Source organism: Pleurodeles waltl, chromosome 9 (assembly GCF_031143425.1).
Source record: "Pleurodeles waltl isolate 20211129_DDA chromosome 9, aPleWal1.hap1.20221129, whole genome shotgun sequence".
NCBI classification, from domain to species: Eukaryota; Metazoa; Chordata; class Amphibia; order Caudata; family Salamandridae; genus Pleurodeles; species Pleurodeles waltl.
Genome location: NC_090448.1, coordinates 587,816,242 through 587,836,925, shown reverse-complemented (window position 1 = coordinate 587,836,925; position 20,684 = coordinate 587,816,242).

Below are 20,684 nucleotides of genomic sequence, written 5' to 3'. Positions count from 1 at the left end.
TACTGTGTGTGTTGGTACAAATACTTTACACATTGCTTCTGGGTGAAGCCTTTCTGCTCTTGCCAAGCTACCAAGGGGGTGAGTAGGGTTTAACCAGGTGGGTTTTTCCTTTGCCCTGACTAGAGTGAGGGTCCTTGCTTGGACAGGGGGTAACCTGACTGCCAACCAAAGACCCCATTTCTCACATTGGTGATCATCGGTGAGGATTGAACTTGTATTTGCACTTGACATACAGTGATTAAGTGTACACTGTTGTTTTCAGTGCAGACCATTATGTGACCACATAATAATTGTCTTGGAGTTCTTTTTTGCTTTTTCTCTTTTTGGACTTTCTCCTTGTTGGAAAATGGGTTGTTGGTAGGGGCAGGTAGGTACCTACACTTAGCAATAGGCCACTAACCTCCACTTAGGTCCAGTTAGGTCTCAGTAAATTAAACCCAGCCCAACCCTTGGTAGCTTGGCAAAGAGTGGCAAGGCTTAACTTAGGAGACAGAGGCCCTCATTACAACTCTGGAGGTCGGTTTTAAAACGGTGGTAAGACCGCCAACAGGATGGCAGTAAAAAAATGGAATCATGACCATGGCGGAAACTGCCAACATAGACAGCCACTTTAACACTCTGACCTCCACGGCAGCAGAAACAAACAGCATGGCGGTCACCGGCAACAGACAGGCGGAAGACAATGTACCGCCCACCCTATCACAACACAGCTATCTAACACCTTTTCCGGGGCGGAACAAAACACGGCGGAAACAGGACTTGGAAGGAAAACACTCACCTCTACACAACCCATGAGGAACCAGGACGCCATGGAGCCAGAACTCCAAATCCTCCCTGCAATAGTATTCCTGCTCCTCTACCAGGAGCACGAATGACAGCGGGGACGACCACAGTGAGTACTGCACCTACAACACAGGGGAGGGAAAAGAGAGTGACACACACACGCAACATACAACACCCCCACCCCCGCCCTCACCCACAACAACATACACACTAATACATGCTGCAACATTACATTTACACCCCCCAGTCCCCCCTGGAAGAACGCAATTACAAAAGGAAATGAGTTGAACGATTGTAATCATGAAAAATCCATTAGTCAAAATTTGAAATACAGTATAAACAATTATGTACACCAACTATACAAGTCCGAATAGTGCACCATTCATAGTCCGTGGACCACTGGGCCCAAAATGCATGGGCAAGGCCCACACTCGATACCAGACTCCAAATGGAGAGAACACTGCTGGGGCATCAGATTGAAATGAAACAGGCACCTCAGGGGGAAGGGAAGGGGGGGCACCTCAGCCGGATGAGTGCACGACGCCAGCTCCACGAGGGGGCTCCATGCCCAGTGATGTATCCTGGGGAGTGCAAAGCCACAGTCTCTCAAGTCTCTCCAGTGGGAGGGTTGCCCACAGCTTTATCCTGGGGAGTGCAAAGCCACAGTCTCTCAAGTCTCTCCAGTGGGTGGGTTGCCCACTGCTTTATCCTGGGGAGTGCAAAGCCACAGTCTCTCAAGTCTCTCCAGTGGGTGGGTTGCCCACTGCTTTATCCTGGGGAGTGCAAAGCCACAGTCTCTCAAGTGGATAACAGTCTGTCTCCACTGGTTCTGGAGGGGTCTTTGTGCCCAGAGTGCTTCATCCTGCCAAGAACTGAGGTAGTGGAAGCCTTTCTCCACTGGTTCTGGAGGGGGCTTTGTGCCCAGAGTGCTTCATCCTGCCAAGGACAGAGGTAGTGGATGTGATACTCCACTGGTTCTGGAGGGGGCTGTGTGCCCAGAGTGCTTCATCCTGCCAAGGACTGAGGTAGTGGATGCCTTTCTCCACTGGTTCTGGAGGGGGCTTTGTGCCCAGAGTGCTTCATCCTGCCAAGGACTGAGGTAGTGGATGCCTTTCTCCGCTGGTTCTGGAGGGGGCTTTGTGCCCAGAGTGCTTCATCCTGCCAAGGACTGAGGTAGTGGATGTGATACTCCACTGGTTCTGGAAGGGGCTTTGTGTCCAGAGTGCTTCATCCTGCCAAAGACTGAGGTAGTGGATGCCTTTCTCCACTGGTTCTGGAGGGGGCTTTGTGCCCAGAGTGCTTAATCCTGCCAAGGACTGAGGTAGTGGATGTGATACTCCACTGGTTCTGGAGGGGGCTTTGTGCCCAGAGTGCTTCATCCTGCCAAGGACTGAGGTAGTGGATGCCTTTCTCCACTGGTTCTGGAGGGGGCTTTGTGCCAGAGTGCTTCATCCTGCCAAGGACTGAGGTAGTGGATGTGACACTCCACTGACGGTGGTGCAACATGCACGCTGCCCAGCCTCCTGGAACTGACCACCAGCCTCGGAAGACTGACCACTGGGGATGGCAGCCATGTCTGCGGTGGTGCCACTGGCTCAGGATGCCGCTGGGCCGCTGGCGGTGCTGGCGGCGGTGTCAGTAGCGGCGGTGCTTGTGGCGAACTCTGTGGCATCGGTGCTGGCAGAGGGCTCTGTGGAATCTGTGCTGGCGGCAGCCTCTGTGGAATCTATGCTGGCGGCGGCCTCTGTGGAATCAGTGCTGGCGGCGGTCTTTGTGGCGGCGGTGCTTATGGCGGTCTTTGTGGCAGCTGTGTTGGTGACGTCTTTATGGCAGCGGTGCTGGTGGCGGGCTCAGTGACTGCAGTGCTGTTGGCGGGCTCAGTGACTGCGGTGCTGGTTGCAGGCTCAGTGACTGCGGTGCTGGTGGCGGGCTCAGTGTCTGCGGTGCTGGTGGTGGGCTCAGTGACTGCAGTGCTGGTGGCGGTCTTGTCCGCCGTGCAGGTTGGCTTCGACGTGGACCTGCCCTTGATTTTCTGGCCCTTCCCCACCTTGGATGGTGGCGCAGCTGTCTTGCCACTTTCCACTTTTGTTTTGCCTGAGCCCTTGGTGGCAGGTGTTTTTGCCTTCTCCCTCCACGATGTGGGCAACGTTTTGACTTTTGGAGGTGGCAGAATGTCCTTGCCCTCGCTCCGTGGGACACTAGCAGCCCTGTTGCTTGGCGCACTCCAAAATCCCGCTATTGCTGGCACCACTGTGCCCCGTAATGTGGTGGCTGAGATGCTGGGTTGGGACATGGAAAGGCGGGCCCTAGGGGATGGACGGGGGGGAGGTGTAGGGAAGAGGTCAACATTTGATAGGAAAAGCTTTTTAGACACACTGGGAAGGGTAGCTGGAGGGGGTTTGGGAGTGGAGGAAGAAGTAGTGGATGTAGGAGGTGTACGTTTGCTGACTTTGGGTGAAGGCGCATGGGCTGGAGGCTGTTGTGATGTGGATGGCTGTTGGGTGGGTGTGTGGCTGCGTTTGTGTACTTTGGGAGGAGGGTTCACAGACACACTGGTAGAGGAAACTGGGGATGTGTGAATGGTAGTGGGGTGGTGAGTGCACGTGAGCGGTGTGTGGTGATGGGCGTGCTGGTGATGGAGGTAGTGGCTGAAGATGTAGTGCATGCAGGTGTGAGTGGAGACGAGACAGGGAGGGAGGAGGGAGACGTGGAGGAGGGGGACACAGTGGAGGCAGTGGATGTTGGTATGTCTGCATGGGTATGATGCTTGTGTGAGTGCCTGTGGGATGTGTGGTGCTTATGTGTGCCAGAGCCACCCTTGTGTGTTGAGGTGTGTGCATGCTGGTCTGATGGTGTGCTTGGGATAGGCTGAGGTACAGGGGATTGGGTATGGGTGGAGGAAGCTGGAAGGGGGAGGCTGGACACAGGGACAATGGCTACCATCAGTGCAGAGGCCAGAGCCTGAAATGCTCGCTGTTGGGCTGCATAGACAGAATGAATGCCCTCCAGGTATGCATTTGTTTGTTGCAAATGCCTCTCAGCACTCTGGATGGCATTCAGAATGGTATACTGCCCAACAGTGAGGGATCTCAGGAGGTCAATAGCCTCCTTACTGAGGGCAGCAGGGCTGACTGGGGCAGCGCCTGAGGTGCCTGGGGTGAAGGAGATGCCCACCCTCCTGGGTGAGTGGCCACGGGACACACGCTGAGGGGCTGTTGGGAGGGCGGTGCTGGTAGGGGGAGTGGCGGCTCTACCTGTTGATGCGGGGGCCACAGAAGGGCCTGCCACCACCAGGGAGCTCCCATCAGAGGAGGAGTCGCTGTCGCTGATGTCACCTCCTGTCCCTGCCGTGGAGCTCCCCTCGCCCTCCGTCCCACTGGTGGCTTCAGAGTCCATTGTCTCGCCCTCCAGGGCCATGTGGGATGCAGCTCCCTCCTGCTCCGGTGGCACTGCTCCTCCGCCTGATGATGCTAATGCACACAAGAACAGGGAGACCACAAAAATTGGGGGGGGGGAGATAGAAGAAAGACATGTTCAGTGCATGCAATACCGCTACAGTTGGCGGACACTACAGACACAGCAGCCCTCTGCACTACGCCATGCACTTAGAGTTCCCTAATTAATCATAGGGACATGGGGTACAAGGCCTATGCCCGATAGCTGCACACATGGAAGTCACATGAGCCTGACTTGGTGTAGATGGCTCTTACCACTGGTGGGGTTGGGGTGCCACATAGCCTGCCTCACGAAGGGACCTTGCCTACACAACTCGCCCTGGCCTAGGGGATCCCACAGCCCACCTCCCCCACCCAGACACCTAGTAATGCGCACAGAGTCAGATAGATGTGAATGTACTCACCCCCTTGTGGCTGATGTGATGCCCTCAAGCACCCATCCAACTCCAGATATGCCACAGCCAGGATCCGGAACATCAGGAGGATCATGGTGCGACGGGCACCCCTCCCACGTTGGGAGGCCATCCCCAGCTGGGCCTCCACCATCTGCTTGCTCCAGCAGCGAATGTCCTCCCATCTTTTACGGCAGTGGGTGCTCTGTCTGTGGTGGACTCCCAGGGTCCGGACGTCCTTGGTGATGGTACGCCAAATATCCTTCTTCTGGTGGGCGCTGACCTAGAGGAATAGTACAGGGGAAAAGGATAATCTTTAACCGTCCGGACTGTCACAGTCATTGACCCACGTTCCCACCCTTGCCCTGATGCACATACACTCACCGTCCGCTCATGCAGGCCTCAGTCCCCCCCGTATCCTCCATCCAAACCACTCCAAACAGGCATTACCCATACAGCATGCTCACAGTATACTCACCTGTTTGTCTGGAGGACCGTAGAGTAGCGTATGGTGGGCGCTGACCTAGAGGAATAGTACAGGGGAAAAGGATAATCTTTAACCGTCCGGACTGTCACAGTCATTGACCCACGTTCCCACCCTTGCTCTGACGCACATACACTCACCGTCCGCTCATGCAGGCCTCAGTCGCCCCCGTATCCTCCATCTACACCACTCCAAACAGGCATTACCCATACAGCATGCTCACAGTGTACTCACCTGTTTGTCTGGAGGACCGTAGAGTAGCGTGTACTGGGGGAGGACCCCATCCACTAACTTCTCCAGCTCCTCCGAAGTGAAGGCAGGGGCCCTTTCCCCAGACACATGAGCCATCGTCGCTTCCAGACTGAGGTCACAGCAGCACTTGCAGTGTAGGTCCTCTCCTGTCGAAGGTCAGGTATAAAGTGAGTAAACAGACAGAAAATGGCAGTCACATCCGCAGAGGTGCGTACCGTCACCGCCGGCGTACATCGTCCTTGGCTCCTGGGACCCATAGGGTCCAATGTTAACCAATGCAGAATTGCACCGCAGTCTTCGACCGCCTACCGCGACGGTGTACAACGCCAGCGCAGTTACGTCATATCCTCTTGTCCCACCTTACAGGTCAGGCAGCCGCCATTTCAGGGGGCCACATGGCATTAATTTTAAATGTGTCACACCTATCTAGGCTTTGCATACACACAGTAACAGGCACATTGCGGATTGACAAATGTGTGCAATAAATGTTATTTTTATTACCTCAGTGTTGGCTAACCCTGTGCTCGCTGTTCTTGTCCATAGGGCATGTCTGCTGGGGCAGGTGAGGAGATGGCGGCATCCTCCGGTGTACAGACCGCTGGTGGACCTGTCAACAATGGAACTGTGTGGCCAGTTGGAGCCAGACCTGATTTCAACTATCCGCCATCCCACAGGAATCACCCCTCTAGTGCAGGTCCTGTCAGTACTCCATTTCCTGGCAAGTGGGTCTTTTCAAACTACAGTGGCCATTGCATCAGGGATGTTCCAGCCTATGTTCTCAAACGTATTGTCCAGAGTGTTGTCTGCCCTGCTGAAACACATGCGCAGCTACTTCGTTTTCCCTCAGGTGGAGGATTTGCCCACAGTGTAAGGTGACTTCTATGCCCTGGGACATATCCCCAACATCATAGGTGCCATTGATGGGACACATGTGGCATTGGTACCCCCCGCAGGAGTGAACAGGTGTACAGAAACAGGAAGAGCTATCATTCGATGAATGTGCAGATGGTGTTTGGCCGACCAGTACATCTCCCATGTGAATGCCAAGTTTCCTGGCTCAGTGTATAATGCTTACATTTTGAGGAATAGCAGCATCCCTTATATGATGGGGCAACTCCAGAGGCACTATGGGGGTCATTCCAACTTCGGCGGGGCGGCGGAGGCCGCCCGCCAAAGTTCCCCCGCCAGAAGACCGCACCGTGGTAAAAAGACCGCGGCGGTCATTGTGGCTTACCCGCTGGGCCGGCGGGCGACCGCCAAAAGGCCGCCCGCCGGCCCAGCGGGAAAGCACCAGCAACGAGGATGCCGGCTCCGAATGGAGCCGGCGGAGTTGCTGGTGTGCGACGGGTGCAGTTGCACCCGGCGCGATATTCAGTGTCTGCCAAGCAGACACTGAAAATCAATGTGGGGCCCTGTTAGGGGGCCCCTGTAGTGCCCAGGCCAGTGGCATGGGCACTGCAGGGGCCCCCAGGGGCCCCACGACACCCGTTCCCGCCAGCCTGGTTCTGGCGGTGAAAACCGCCAGAACCAGGCTGGCGGGAAGGGGGTCGGAATCCCCATGGCGGCGCTGCTTGCAGCGCTGCCGTGGAGGATTCACAGGGGCAGCGGGAAACCGGCGGGAAACCGCCGGCTTCCATTTTCTGACCGTGGCTTTACTGCCACGGTCAGAATAGCCCCAGAAGCACCGCCAGCCTGTTGGCGGTGCTTCCTCCGTCCCCTACCCTGGCGGTCTCGGACCGCCAGGGTAGGATTGACCCCCTATGTGTGGCTAATAGGTGAGGAGAAGGACCCTATACCATGGGAATGATTGTCTGGGTTTGGGGTTGTCCCTAAAGGTTAATGTGTGTCTAACAGTTGTCCCTCGGCATTTGCAGGTGACTCTGGTTACCCCAACCTGTCATGGCTACTGACCCCAGTGAGAAATCCCAGGACAAGGGCAGAGGAATGCTACAATGAGGCACATGGGCGAACTAGGCATATTATTGAGCCGACTTTCGGCCTCCTGAAGGCCAGATTCCGTTGCCTCCGTATGACAGGTGGTTCTCTCTACTACTCACCAAAGAAGGTCTGCCAGATCATCGTGTCCTGCTGTATGCTGCACAACCTGGCTTTGCTACAACAAAAGGTGCCTTTTCTGCAGGAGGATGGTCCAGAAGGAGGTCTTGTGGCAGCTGTGGAGCCTGTGGACAGTGAAGAAGAGGAGGCAGAAGAAGAGGATATCTACACCAGAAACAATATTATCCAGCAATACTTCCAGTGAGACACAGGTAAGAAGACATCACTGCCTCTTACATCTCACACACTTGTTAGACCTATGATATGTCTGTCACTTTCACCCAGTGTATGGACCCTGACTTGTCACTTTGCAGTTCCATTTCACAGATGTGGGTCCCACTGTGTGACCTCTGCTATTTTACCTCATGGACTAGAGCTGTGTGATATGGGTATGTTGACAATACAATGGGCATTGCTATTTTCCTTAGTTATCACAACTACACATTTGTGAAAGCACAGACTGACTCCAGGTTGTTTTGTGATTCAAGGGTGTTTATTTAAGTGCAAATTAGTGGGGGGGTTGTAAAATGGTCAGGGGTGATGGTGGAGGAATGTCCATGGCAGAGTTCAGTGTTAGTCTCACAGGTGCATTGTTCAAAGGGGCATAGGAAGTGGAGATAGGGCATTTTAAGGATGGATAGGGTGACGAAGTGGGACAGAAGGATGACATTCAGGGTGGTCTCATTTCTTGGCGGGGGTCTTGGCATTGTTCTCTGTTTTTGCCCTGGATCTCAGGGACCGTTTGTGGGGTGGTTCTCCATCTGCAGGGAGTGGGGTGCTGGTGTTGTGGTCCTATAGCGGTGCTTCCTGTCCACTAGCGCCGGCGGAGGTGGTGGGCAGTTCATCATCGAGGCTAGAGTCAGGGGCCCCTTGTTGTGCCACAGTTGCCCTCCTGGTGTTGACAAGGTCCTTCAGCACCCCTACAATGGTGACCAGGGTGGTGTTGATGGACTTTAGTTCCTCCCTGATCCCCAAATACTGTTCCTCCTGCAGCCGCTGGGTCTCCTGAAACTTGGCCAGTACCGTTGCCATTGTCTCCTCGGAATGATGGTACGCTCATATGATGTTGGAGAAGGCCTCGTGGAGAGTGTGTTTCCTGGGCCTGACCTCCCCCTGTCGCACAGCAGTCCTCCCAGTTCCCCAGATTTCCTGTTCCTCTGTCCCCTGAACAGTGTGCCCACTGCCACTGCCCCTGATGTTCTTGGGTTGGTGGGTTTGCCTGGGTTCCCTGTAGTGGTGGACACACTTCTGCTTGACGTGTCCTGGGGACAGAGGTATGGGCCCGCTGGGTGAGTGCTGTGCTGGTGTTTCCTGAGGCGGGAGGCTCTGTGGTGGCATGTGCCAGTGTGTGGGGAACCGACTGTCCTGAGTTCCCTGGTGGGCCGGGCTGGTCATCTAGATCTAGTTGGACAGAGCTGCTGTCATCACTGTGGGCCTTGTCTGTGGGGGGAGTGGACATGTCTGGAACCTCCTGTCAGGTGACGTTGGGTAGGGGTCCTGCAGGGGTGTAAAAGCATGATTATTGCATCTGTGTGTGCCATCGTGTGCAATGGGTGGGTGACCCTGTACCCCAGTGCTTGCATTCTTGTGTAGGACCTTGTGTGATAATTGGTTTGGGGTCTGTGTGGGTATCTGTAGTGGACATGCTTTGGTGATGGGTGTCCATGCTTTGATGTTGTATGCAGGGCTTGGTATTGGGATGTGTGGGTTGTGATAGTGGGGCATATGTGAGGTGTTGGAGTGATGGGGGTGAGGGTGGGGTATGTGATAGCATGCAGGTAGGGTGGGGGATGTAATAGTTAAGATTTGACTTACCAGAGTCCATTCCACCTGCTACTCCTGCGAGGCTCTCAGGATGCAGAAGAGCCAAGACCTGCTCCTCCCATGTTGTTAGTTGAGGGGGGAGGAGGTAGGGGTCCGCCGCCAGTCCTCTGAACTGCAATCTGGTGTTTTGAGACCACGGAACTCACCTTCCACCGTAGGTCGTTCCACCTCTTCCTGATGTCATCCCGTGTTCTTGGGTGCTGTCCCACTGCGTTGACCCTGTCTACGATTCTGCGCCATAGCTCCATCTTCCTAGCTATGGAGGTGTGCTGCACCTGTGATCCGAATAGCTGTGGCTCTACCAGGACAATTTCCTCCACCATGACCCTGAGCTCCTCCTCAGAGGACCTGGGGTGTCTTTGCGGTGCCATGGTGTGGTGTGGGTGATGTGTGAGGTGGTGTGTGTTGTGATCTGTGAGGGGATGTGTTTGTGTGTGTTGTGTGAGGTGCGTGGATGTTGTGTGAGTGATGGTGTTGTGTGCCTGTGGATGCTAATTTGTTGATGGTGGTGTCTCTCTCAGTGCTTAGTTCTCAATTTTTGTCGTAGGGGTTTGTGGGTGATGTGGGTGTGTGTTTTATATTGTATTGGGTGTGTGGGAGTGGTGTGTGTATGTGTATCAGGTGTGTGTATTTGGAATTGTCCAATGTGGTGATGTTTTGTATATGTGTGTGTATTTTGAGCGAGGCGGTGTGTACCGCCAATGGAATACCGCGGTTGAAAGACCGCTGCATGAATTCATGGGTCGTGATAGTGTGGGCGTATTCCTGTTGGCGTGACGGTGGAGGTTTTGTTATCAGCAGTTTATCACTAATCTTTGGTGTGGCAGACTTGTGTGGGTGTCTGGATTCTGGCGGATTCTGGCCTGTGGGTCGTAATAGCTGTAGTGGAATTCAGCCGCCTCAGCGGTGTGTTGGCGGTCATCTGCACAGCGGTAAGCAGGATTTACCACTAATGTTGTAATGAGGGCCAGAGTGTAAAGCATTCAAATATCACAAAACAGTAATTAAATAAAACACAGGAAGCAGTTTAAAAACCCAAAACCAATTTATACAAATAGATTATATTTTAATCTTTAAAATGACACAAAAACGAATAAAATCGGATAAGGGGAACTGGAGATATGAATTTTTTAAGAATTATTGTTTTCTAGCACCTAGAAAAAGAAAGCGCCAATCTGGTCATCTGGTCGCACTTCGACCGGGGCAAAGTCAAAGTTTAAGGCTGACCGCGGTGGAGCTGGGCTTGGCTACAACCCACAGGATGCCTCGGTCAAAAGTTTACCTTCGCACTTAGTCGTTTTTCTGAAGATTTTCTTCAGCGGGACGAACCTGCCAGTCCAATCCAGCCTCCTGGAACTCTTCTCTGGATACGCGTCGTGGGAGCCCTCAGTGGAGATTTTTGTCCTTCGGACTTAGTTGTTTTTTCGAGGTGAAAATCCTTCGACCGGGGCAAACCTGTATCTTGATTCGACGTCCTTGGAGCCCTCCTCGGATATGCTGGCTGGGAGGTCCCGGTCAACTTTCTACGTTCGGACTTAGGGGGTCATTCTGACCCCCGCCGGCGGCGGAAGCCGCCCGCCTGGCGGGAACCGCCAGAAGACCGTACCGCGGTCAAAAGACCGCAGCGGTCATTCTGACTTTCCCGCTGGGCTGGCGTGCGACCGCCAAAAGGCCGCCCGCCCGCCCAGCGGGAAAGCACCAGCAACGAGGAAGCCGGCTCCGAATGGAGCCGGCGGAGTTGGTGGTGTGCGACGGGTGCAGTTGCACCAGTCACGATTTTCAGTGTCTGCTAGGCAGACACTGAAAATCAATGTGGGGCCCTGTTAGGGGGCCCCTGCAGTGACCATGCCATTGGCATGGGCACTGCAGGGGCCCCCAGGGGCCCCACGACACCTGTTCCCGCCAGCCTGGTTCTGGCGGTGAAAACCGCCAGAACCAGGCTGGCGGGAAGCAGCGCCGCCATGGAGGATTCACAGGGGCAGGGGAAAACCGGCGGGAAACCGCCGGTTTCCCTTTTCTGACCGCGGCTTTACCGCCACGGTCAGAATTGCCCTTGATGCACCGCCAGCCTGTTGGTGGTGCATCCTCCAACCCCGGCCCTGACCCCCTTAGTCTCTTTTTTGGAGATTTTCTTCACCGGGACGAGCCTGCGAGTCAGGCCGAGTCGCGGTTGAGGCAAGCCGGCTAGAGTAGCCGCGGCGGGTCGGTCCCTCTATGGTGCTTTTTTTTCAAAAGTTCTCCAAACTTCTCCAAACTTCTGGATCTTCTCCCAGATGTTCCTTTAAGGTTCTATTTGGGTCCACAGCTCACCCAGGGGACTCTGGTTAGCAATTGTTCACCTGTAGCCAACAGGGAGTCTCTCCTTGAACCATTTGAAGCCAGGTAAAGTCCCTCTTGTGGTGAAGCCCAAGTGTGCAGCTGGTGCAGTCCTTCAGAGAGCAGGGTCCAGGTGCAGGTCAGGGGTCCAGCAGGGTAGTCCTTCTTCTTCTTTAGTTCTTCCTGGTAGGGATGTGGTAGGGACTGAAGTGTGGGTGCAGGTCTGCCAGTTTTATTCTTGCTCCTGGGTGAAAAACAGGGGGGTCCTGATTCTCCAATCAGGTGCAGGGTCCTTCCCCCAGCGATGACCACTTCCTGGGAAGTGTGGCAAAAATCAATCCCAGGAGGCAACATTCCTCAAAAATCCATCATGGCTGAAAGTGATTTTTGGAGGTTACATCTGGCTGAGCCCACCCACTGGTGTGGCTAAAAATTATAAACACACCCTTCTCCTGCCCTCTCCTAATCTAATCAAGGGGGCACCTAGTTGTCTGGGGTTGCAGGATGTGGGGGTGTTGCTGGGTTGCTCCAAATGTCCTTCTCTGCCTTTGAAGACCAGTTTGGCAGCCCTCCCCCTTCCTGCCTCACCATCTGCTGAGGGGAGTTCCCCTCCCACAGGCACATCTCTTTGTGTGAAGCCAGGCCACTTCACACCTCATCAAGGCAGCCTGGCCAGGCTGCCAGAGACTGGCCAATCAGAGCACAGCAGCAAAAACAATGCAGGGCTGAAATTGGCAACTTTTCAGGTAAAGTTTAAAACTCTTTACCTGAACAAGTTATATTAAATCCAACAACTGGAAGTTGTGAGTTTTATTATAATAATTAATTTGATACCAAACTCTTTGTATCTGTCACTTAAGGGGACTTTTAAAATTAAAATAAAGTCTCCCCATTCTAGCCTATGAAGGCCATTCACTACAATGAGGGAAAAACAAATTTGGCTTTTTTTTTTTACCTCACCAGGGCTTATAAAACTATTTTTATAAGGTCCCTGCTTATAGTTACATGGCACCCAGCCCTAGGGGCACATAGGGCACACCTTAGGGGTGACTTATATGTAAAAATAAGATAGTTTAAGACTTTACAACTACTTTTAATTCCAAAGTCGAATTTGCATATAACTTTGATTTAAAAGCAGCCAGCAAGGCAGGCCTGCCTTTAAAATGAAACTGGGTACCTCAGCAGTGCACCTACAGGTGCACTACCTATGCTGTGGTCCCTAAACCTACATGCTCTACCATATACTAGGGACTTATAGGTAGGTTGACTTAGCCAATTATAATTAGCCTAATTTGCATATTGATTTTACACAGAGCACAGGCCCTGGGACTGGTTAGCAGTACCCAGGGCACCATCAAAGTCAGGAAAACACCAGCAAAAAGTAGAAAATGGGAGCAAAAAGTTAGGGGGCTCTGCAATCAGCCCTGTTTTCTCACACTCCTACTTCCACATTTTTGGTGATTTCTGATTTTTTTATCTTCTCCTGGGAACTCTATGCACTTTTGAGTGAACCTTACCAACATGTCTCAATATAGGCATGCACCAGCTATGTCTATAAAAGCTGTTTTTGAGTTGGAGAAACTGGAGGAGTATACAGTAGCTCAACTTAAGCAATTTTGTAAGGATCTTGCCTGTAAATCAAGAGCTCCGCTCGGAAGGAGGAGCAGCAAAAGACATTGAGGGCCTGGGTAGCAGCCAAGGAGGTTGGGAGGCACACAGAGAAGGATGATGTGGGTGAGGAGGTCCAGAGTAATCCAGATATGGTAGTGGATGTACCTGTTCTGCCTGGGGGGAGGGTCTTCAGGGCAGGTAGCAGTGTGTCCTCCAAGGGTCTGACTCCTGAGGAGTTGCAGGACAGACAGGCAGAGAGGTTGCACCAGTTGCAGTTAGAAAGCTTACAATGGAGATGGAAGAGAGAAGGTTATCTGTAGAGGAGAAAAAGATGCTATTGGCTCATGAGCTCAGTTTAAGGGAGCTGGATCAGAAGAGCCAGTCTAGCCGAGATGGTGGCAGCAGTACCTCAGTGCAGCCTAAAGGGAGGGTACACATTCCAAAGGACTTGGTAAAGGATTATAATAGGGAGGATTACATTTATCTGTAGTTTAAGGGGTATGAGACAGCTCTCCACATGAACATGGCTCCTGAGGCACATGGGGGGGGTGAGTCAGTGGAAGCACTTTGAGGTAGTGAGAGGAATATTCTGACATCCTTAGGGGATCCTCAGGGGCTCACCTACTCTATCATGAAGGATGCCCTACTCAAAAGATATGGTCTCACCCTTCTGCAGTACAAGGATAAGTTTAGGTCCTACAAAAAGAAGGAATCGCAAACTTGGTTGGAATGTGTTGACTCTTTTTGCAGGTCACTGGATGGTTGGGTAAAGGGCAGCAAGGTGACAAGTTATGAGGGTCTATGCAATATGATTGCTTGGGAGCATTTGTCTAGTCTTTGTTTCCAGAGCTGAACCAGCAACTAATTAACAGCAAACTGGCTGACCCCAGAAAACTTGTGCAGGAGGTGGACTTGTGGGAGAGCACCAGGGTCCAGAAGAGGTATGGGGGAGACCATGCAAAGGGTGGACAGGATCCCCATCGGTAGAAGTGGGGGGATAAGGGTAAACAGGGAGAGTTCTCTGAAGGGCCCCAACCTAGTTCTCACTGTAGGATTCCCAGTCCCCAGAAGAAAAGAAACTATGGGTCTCTACAGGGAAACCTGAGAGAAGGGTCCACACAAATGCTTTGCAAGTGATCAGGTGGGTCACATAAGGGGGGATCACAAATGTCCCAACAGGACTTAGGCACCCACTGGTTCTCAGTCACAGGGTTTGGCCAGTGTAGCTCTTGGGGGGGAGTTGGTTCCAGGTGGGTGGGATCCAGATGAGATGACCCTTGTCTCACAAGGGGACAGTGAGATGGTCCAGAGTACCCTCATGCTTGAAAACACTAAGAAATACAGGCAGAGGGTGAACATCAATGGACAGAGGGTGGAGGCTCTGAGAGACACAGGAGCTAGTGTGATTACGATGAGCAGTCACCTGGTGTCTGAAGAGCAGATAGATCCCCATGTACTTCACCAAGTAGTTGCAGTAGACAACTCTGAGCACCTGTGCAGAGTGGCGCAGGTTCCCTTTGAATGGGGGATGGGGTGTCTCAAGTTCCTTGAGGGTAGCTGTGAGTCCAACCATGCCTGTATATTGTCTGCTTGACAATGACCTGGAGGATTCCCCTTGGAAGGAGGTGGAACACAGGTCTCACTTGGAGATGTTGGGTTTGCTTGGGTGTGTGTGTGTGTGTCCACCCGGTCAATGGCGGCCCGTCAGGGTGGCCAGGAGATTCTGGAGCCTGAAAGAGTGGCTGAGGTGTCTTCCAGAAGGAGGAAGGACTAGGGGCACTGGAAACAGGTCCCAGAAGGTTCCACGGTCCGGGAGGAGGCTGAACCGAAGGAGGTTGTCCTGGAGCCTACAGGAGAACAGGTGTCTGAGCTGGGGAGGTCCATGAGCTGATACAGTAGCAAAAGGAATAGGGACCCAAAAGGGAGGCATTCTGAGGGGCACAGAACTACTCTGGAGGGTTTACGGCAGCAGGCTGCAGTCCAGGCATCTGGCAAGGAGCCTGGATCACATTTGATTTACTGGGTGGATGGACTCCTCTATAGTGAGCCTAAGGTGGCTGAGCCTGGGGCAGCCCGTGTGCTGGTGGTACCCCAGTGCTTCAGAGCCTTCCTACTGGGTCTGGCTCATGATGTGCCTTTGGTGGGACATTTGGGCCAGGACAAGACCTTTAAGAGGCTTGTCACCCACTTTCACAGGCCCTAAATGCGCAGGCACTCCGATGCATATTGTAGGTCTTGCCAAACTTGTCAGATAAGTGGCAAGAGTCGGGGGAAATGTAAGGTTCCCCTCTAACCTTTTCCTGTTGTCAGCAACCCTTTGAAATGGTGGGTATAGACACTGTCGGACCTTTGGATCCCAAGACAGCCATGGGTAATAGGTTTATCCTGGTCTTAGTGGACCAAGCCATCCGGTACCCAAAAGCTTTACCTCTGAGATCAATCTCAGCCCCGGTGGTAGGAAGGGCATTGATGGGGTTTTTACCCACATGGGGGTCCCCAAGGAGATGGTATCTGATAGGGATACCAATTTCATATCTACTTATATGAAGTCTCTGTGGAAGGAGTATGGGGTGACATCTAAGTTCACCACTCCTTACCACCCGAAGGAAACGATCAGTTTGAAAGATTCAACTGAACCTTGAAAGGCATAATTATAGGCCTGGCAGAGCCCTTGAAGTGTAAGTGGGACATCCTCTTGAAAAGCCTTCGGTTTGCTTACAGTGGGGTGCCACAAAAGGGACTTAGTTTTAGCCCCTTTGAATTGTTGTATGGGCATCCTGTGATAGGACCTCTGAGTCTAGTTAGGGAAGGCTTGGAGAAGGACTCCAGTAAGCCCCCCCCCAGGATGTATTTAGCTACATGCTGGGTTTTAGGAACCAGGCAGCTCGCTTCAGGAAGCTCGCCCAGGAGAACCTGGAAGCAAGCCAGGATGACATGAAAGACTGGTACGACCAGAATGCCCCTCTGGTAGAGTTTCAGCCTGACCTAAAAGTATGGGTGATGGCCCCAGTGACTCCTAGGGTGCTCCAGCACCAGTGGACAGGTTTTTTTGAGGTTGTGGAATGCAAGAGCGATGCCACCTATCTGGTGAACTTGGGGACTCCCAGGAACCCTTTGAGGGTCCTGCACATGAACCGCCTCAAACCTCACTTTGAGAGGTCTGAGTTGACCATGCTCCTAGCAACGGATGAAGGGGTAGAGGAAGAGAGTGAGTCTCTTCCTGACCTCCTGTCTGCTAAGGAGAAAGATGGGTCCATGGAGGGTGTGAACCTCTCCCCTTCTCTGACCCCAGAGCAACAGAAGGACTGCCGCCAGCTCAAGAGATGGGATGCAGGTCAGTCTTTATGACCTCATTGAGCCCACAGTAGGCCTCACAGAGCCTGAGTTCTGGAGTGGCACTAGCAGCAGCAGCCTTTGGGATCAAGACCACTGGGCTGTCCCAAGGGCTCCTGGAAAGGTCAATAGCCCCTAATGCTAACATCTTTGACACCTCATCCTTGATGATAGTTCTGACCTTGTCAGTCACCCTGTAACTCTTGGGTTTTGCACGTGCACTGTCCCCAGTGTCCACATCATGTGTACGCAAATGAGTGACCCCTGGGATCAAGGAAAACAGTGAAGCAAACAGTCCCAACACCTGGCGGCCGGTCTGTTACTCAAGTTTGTCGGGCTTAGAACAGCCACTGCCAAGTATATCAGGAAGTTATACATAGCACCAGGGCTAATGGCATAGTGCCGTAATGCAAAGCCCACACAGTGTACTCACATAATTCAGGCCTGTCCCTCGCTGTGGACCTACCTGACGGCCGCTGCCCCGGAAGTAGAGAGGGGGTGGCGGCAACATCAGATAAAGGTCAGGAACGTGCGAGGGAACCAATCTAATAATAGTATTCAAATTGGGGGGAGGAGACCCATCTGTCAACAAGAGGAATGGTGGGTTTGTGCTTCGCACAAGCGTAGTAACGAGTATATCAAACACCAGTCATCCCACGAGTCTAGACCAGCCTGCAGCCTTCATTAGTAGGAGGTTACTTCCCTGGGAATGAGTTCAATTGAGCATGAGGCTTTTGCTGTGGTCTGGGAGCTGAAGAAGCTAAGACCCTACTTGTTTGGGACTCACTTCTGGGTTCAGACAGACCACAGGCCCCTTAGATGGTTGATGCAGATGAGGGGTGAGAATCCAAAACTGTTGAGGCGGTCCTTCTCCCTACAGGGAATGGACATTATGATAGAAATTCTGAATATCTGAGAACTCCCTAATAGAATTTGACACCTGAAACGATTGCTGGGATTACTCAGGTAATTGAATCTATGATTCAACAAGGTATTCTATAGGAGATTATTGAGACTGCATGCAATTCACGAACTATGGGCTTACGGAAGGGAAGTGGAAAATATCACATTGTTCAAGATCTGAGGAAAGTGAACAACATTGTTGTTCCCTGTTGTCCCGTGGTACTGAATCCAGTTGTGATTTTGTTTCAGATTCCATGTGAGGAGAGTGGTTTACAGTTATCGATTTGTGCTAGGCTTTCTTTTCTACACAGTTGCATGAGAATAGTCAGTTTGTCTTTGCATTTTGGTTCGGCAATCGCATTTTGACATGGTGCAGAGTCCCACAAGTGTATAGTAAGAGTCCCTCCATTTTTAACCAGACTCTCAAGAAGATTCTGGAGTCCATGGTCCTGCCTTGCAACTCAGTCCTGGTCCACTATATCGATGGCCTACTGGTGGCATCAAATACTCAATAAGCCTGTTGTTAGACCTGGCACCCTTGGCATGGTTTCCCTGTTTTTATTGCCTCTGCTTCCCAGGTTTTGACTGTGTGCTGGACTCTGTTTTTGCTGTTTTTGGTACTCTGGACACTTCATCACTGCTGACCAGTGCTAAAGTGCATGTGCTTCCTGTGTAAAATGTATGTGATTGGAATATTTGATTTATTAGTAAGTCCCTAGTAAGGTGCACTAGAGGTGCTCAGGGCCTGTCAATCAAATGTTACTAGTGGGCCTGGAGGACTGGTTGTGCCACCCACCTGAGTGGCCCTATAAACATGGCTCAGACCTGCCACTGCGGTGTCTGTGTTTGCAGTTTTAAACTGCCAATTCGACCTAGCAAGTGTACCCACTTGTCAGGCCCAAACCTTCCCTATTTATAGATATAAGGCACCCCTCAGGAAGGCCCTAGGTAGCCCCATGGACAGGGTGCTGTGTATGTTAAAGGTGGGACATGTACTGATGTGTTTTACATGTCCGAGCACTGAAATACTGCCAAATTCAGTTTTTACTGTGCAAGGCCTATCTCAGCATGGGGGCTGCCTTTAAATAGATTTTAAGTTCAGATTCCCTCTGTGAGCAGATAGGAATATGGAGTTTGGTGTCTCTGAACTCACAATTTAAAAATACATCTTTTGATAAAGTTGGTTTTTAAATTGTCAGTTTGAAAATCCCACTTTTAGAAAGTGGGCATTTTCCTGCTTAAACAATTCTGTGACTCTGCCTGTTTGTGGATTTCCTGTCTAGGTCAGACTGACAGATGGGCTGTTTCTGAATCCCCTCTAGACAATGAGACAAAGGGAGCTGGGGAGTACCCTGCATATCCTGATGGACCATGTGAGCTACATTGGAGGGAGAAGTGTTCACTTACACCTGAATGGGCTGTGCCTGCTCTTACACAATGCAGTCTCCAACCCCCTGGTTTGTGTCAGGGGCCTGGCCTGGTCAAGGCAGGATTGTGTAAACAACAGAGACTTTCCTCTGAAGTTTGCCTACTTCAAAGGCAGAAAGGGGTATAAGTAGTGGACCCCAAACCCCTGACTTTTAGATTACTTCTGGGATCAAGATGAACCTCTGCCAAAGAGAAGAGCTGAGGAGAAGTGCTGCCCTTGCCTGTGACTGTGCTTTGTTGGGCTATCCTGCAGTTGCTGCTTCTGCCTGTGAAAGGGGACAAAAACTGGACTTTGTTGTGCATTCCTGCTGGAGAAGAATCGCCAAGGGCTTGAATTGAGCTTGCCTCCTGTTTTGAAGTCTCAAGCACATCGAAGACTTTGTCTGCCAGCACCTGGACTCTCTGCTGAGACTCCTGCCCTGCCAAGTGGTGTCCTATACAGTCCCTGGGCCCTTTAGAGGTGAAGTTGTCAGAACAAGGACTGAAATCCACACACAGAACACCGTGCAGGGAAATTTTTGATGCACCACCTGCAACGCGGCTGAAAAATGACACGCCACCCGCTTTGTGGCTAAAATCAATGCTCCACCTGCATCGCTGGTGGGAGATCAACGCATTGTGACTCTAGAAATGACGCAACACCCGCTTGTGGCTGCTATTAATGACGCAAACCCCACATATCGCGGTTTTCCATTACCATGCGGACGGATTTCACAAGCATCATCCCTGGGCATCAAAAATCAACGCAAGCCTGCTCGGATCCGAGATGCCCAACTGGAAATCGACTCATCGCTCTCTTGCAGGTGAGAAAAATTACTCAGCGGCTACCTGACCGGAGAAGAAAATGACACAGGTCTCTCTTACTAGTGAAAAATCAAGGCATGGCTGGCTTTCTCAACGCACGTTCGCCTATGCAGCTTTATTTACGCAAACCAGGTACTTTGTGAAACAGCAGCGTTTTCATTGTTTTCTATGGAGTAAGATTCTTATTCTTTTGAAAATTTGTATCTTGACTTGTGGATGTTGGATTTTTATCATTTTGGTCTTGTTTCATTTACATACATATTACCTATTTTTCCAAACTGGTGTGGTGTCCATTTTGTTTTCACTGTATTACTGTGTGTGTTGGTACAAATACTTTACACATTGCTTCTGGATTAAGCCTTTCTGCTTGTGCCAAGCTACCAAGGGGGTGAGTGGGGGTTAACCAGGTGTCTTTCTCCTTTTGCTCTGACTAGAGCGAGGGTCCTTGTTTGGACAGGGGGGTAACCTGACTGCCAACCAAAGCAAGACTCTAACACCTGCAAGCAAGATAACATTGCATTACTGAACCACCTGACTGAGAATGGACATAAAGTATCCCCAGGCAAGCTGCAGTACTGTCAGAAAGAGGTCTAGTATGTTGGACATGACATTGAGAAAGGAGCTAGGAAAGTGTCACAAAAGAGGATTGCGGCAAATTGTGAAAATGAATCTACCAACTACCCAGAGAGAAGTCAGAGCATTTTTTGGAACAGTGGGCTACTGTCACCAGTGGAAACCCACCTGTTCCCTAGTGGCCAAGCCTTTGCTGATGCTGCCACACAAGGATGTGTCTGATCCCGTCCCCTGGGATAATTATTGCTTGATTGCCTTCCTAGAGCTAAGGGAAAGTATATGTCATGCCCCAGCACTAGGAATGCCTGATTACAATAAATCATTAGCACTGTTTTTGCAGTAAGAGGGAGCGTTGCGCTCTTTCAGTGCTTATACAGTTACAAGGCAATGCCAGACTCCTGTCGCCTATTTCTCTGTTACTCTTTATACTGTAGTTTCTGGTCTGCTTGATTGCCTTGTTCTAAATCATGC